Source organism: Aplysia californica, unplaced genomic scaffold, assembly GCF_000002075.1.
Source record: "Aplysia californica isolate F4 #8 unplaced genomic scaffold, AplCal3.0 scaffold00215, whole genome shotgun sequence".
Classification (NCBI taxonomy): Eukaryota; Metazoa; Mollusca; class Gastropoda; order Aplysiida; family Aplysiidae; genus Aplysia; species Aplysia californica.
Genome location: NW_004797485.1, coordinates 1122636 through 1125295, shown reverse-complemented (window position 1 = coordinate 1125295; position 2660 = coordinate 1122636).

Sequence of the window (2660 nt, the reverse complement as noted above, 5' to 3'; positions counted from 1 at the left end):
GGGGGGACATTTCTCGTTCATGCACAGTAGAATTGTAAATGGGCTGATCGAACAATGTCACGCTCATAACTGTGCCTGAACTACAACAGGGAACTGCTGCTTTTCATTTCCTAATCCTTTGTACCGTCCTTTTCCCCTACTTCTTTTGTATGTTTGTCACATTCTTGTGACCAGCTATTTCGGGGTGCCACTTGATGGTCGAAGCAGACCTTGTGCTGTTGAAGCCAGAGAGATGAGCAGAATAAGCCTGATTCCCTGTAAGGACTTCTCTGTTGACATCCACCCCTTGGCGCTCATATGACCTTATGCAGTTGCGAGTGCCGTAAAACCTCTACTAAAACAAACACACAAAACAAAACATCTATCGTTCTTATCTCCCTGCGAGTGGGAGGTTGGAGGGTGCTCTGGTGTGCCCTGCCCCTTCTATCCTTTCATCTGACATCTATTGGTCTTAGTTCTTATCTCCCCGCGTCCTGTGCTAAAATGAAAAAGCCAAAGCTATTCAAACCCGGCCTTTACTTCACATATAATTCTTAGAAAATTTTCTGCTTCTCCATTGGATTTTTAGTGAATCTTAGAACTGCACACAAGTTGCTTCCATATTATATTTATAAGGACATTGAAATTGAAACTATAGGCCTAGCCTTACCAAAGTATCCGATCGAGGAAACTTTCTTAGAACATGCCCAAATATGGCCTTTTTTGTTGTCTACTGGTTTCCAGGGAAAGGAGGTACGAGTAGTGGTGGGCACTAGTCGATATTGGCCAATATCGAGTACTGTATCGACTAAGAGAGCTGGGTATCGATAAGTACTCAGTACTTAGTAAGGTTCGAATGAAGGGACGTAATTGAATAAGTGCATTTGTATAGGATTGAACGAGGGGGAGTAGAAAACCCGGGTACCCGGCACTAATATCCGGATAGCTGGTTTTGGGCTGTTTACCCGGGTACCCGTAGAACTACCTGGTACTCGCCCAGCCCCACTGCGTGTAGTATATGTCTGCGTGTGTGTGTCTGCGTGTGTGTGTGTCTGCGTGTGTGTGTCTGCGTGTGTGCGTATGTGCAAACCAGTGTGGTGCATCTTGTTGTACCTGTAGTCAGTGTGGTCGTCTGCGTGCCTGCGTGTACGCCTGTATGCATGCCTGCGTTTTAGCCTGTATGCGTGCCTGCGTTTTAGCCAGTATGCGTGCCTGCGTTTTAGCCTGTATGCGTGCCTGTGTTTGTGTGCCTGTGTGGAGCATCTTGTTGTAAGCCGGTGTGCTCATGTATACATTATGACATGTCTGTGTGCCTGCGTGTACGCCTGTATGCGTGCCTGTGTCTGTGTGCCTGTATGGAGTATGTTGTTGATTGTTATTGTACAGAGATTTATTTCATCATGGTTTGCTGCAACTGCAAAGAATAAAAAACCCCCAAACATTTCCATTTTCTAAAATTGAGTGATTTTATTTTTAGTTGTTGTTGTAAGAGACCTCAAATTATGCATGTGTGAGTGGTTGGCGGGTGCTCTGGTGTGGTTTGCTCCTTCTTTCCTCTTAAACATCTATCGTCCTTATCTCTCCTCCTTCTTTTTTACGTTTGTTGTTACTCTCTTGTAACACCTCTAATCTTCGGCACTTATATGACCTTATTGTGTTGCAAGTGCCGTAAAACTTTATACTAAACTAAGCCACTGGTAGGTCCTACTTCTTTACTTTCCTCTGTTGTTTCTGTCTGTGTGGGTGGTTGGAGGGTGCCACTGGTAGGTCCTACTTCTTTACTTTCCTCTGTTGTTTCTGTCTGTGTGGGTGGTTGGTGGGTGCCACTGGTAAGTCCTACTTCTTGACTTTCCCCTCTGTTGTTTCTGTCTGTGTGGGTGGTTGGTGGGCGCCACTGGTAGGTCCTACTTCTTTACTTTCCCTCTGTTGTTTCTGTCTGTGTGGGTGGTTGGAGGGTGTCACTGGATATCTACCGATTTTTCCGGTAGTTACCAATTTCGGACTTGTTCTACCTCCATAACAATAAATATTATATTATATGTCAAAACTACTGGATTTGAGATGGGGTCTGTTCTGAAGCACTTCCAATCTTCCCTGTTTTTACGGAAACCCGTACAGTCCAAAAGATGCGTACCTGCCGCATGATTATATCGACTGTATACGTCTAAGAAGAAAAAGAAAGAGGAGAGAGATAAAGAGATAGTAAAGGCTTATTATATCGGTATTCCGTAGCAAAGGATCTGAACTTGCCCCCCCTGGGGACTGCCCCGTTTGTCACTGGCCCAGTTTGTCTCAATTTCATTTAAGTTTACGTATTTGAGTATTGATGACAGTCATAATTACAGCACTTTAACACTGTAGTTGTAACTTAAGTTTTTTATTCTCCACCTTCAAATTGGTGGTGTAGAGATAGTCCCGCTAAAATGTCAATTCAGCTTGTGTTGTTCAATAGTTCTTCCTTTTTGTATGCTAATCTGACAAATCAAAGCAAATTACTGTAAAATTTCAACAATGATGGTCTTTCGTTTAAAAACAATTGAAAAATAAAATTCAATTCATACTATCAATCAATCATTCATTTACTCTTTTAGAGAGTGTCAGTGACAACTTCCATCATGCAGGGCACAGTCGAGGCCTGTGACAAACTGGGCCTTTGACAGACTGGCATGCTTCCGCCCCCC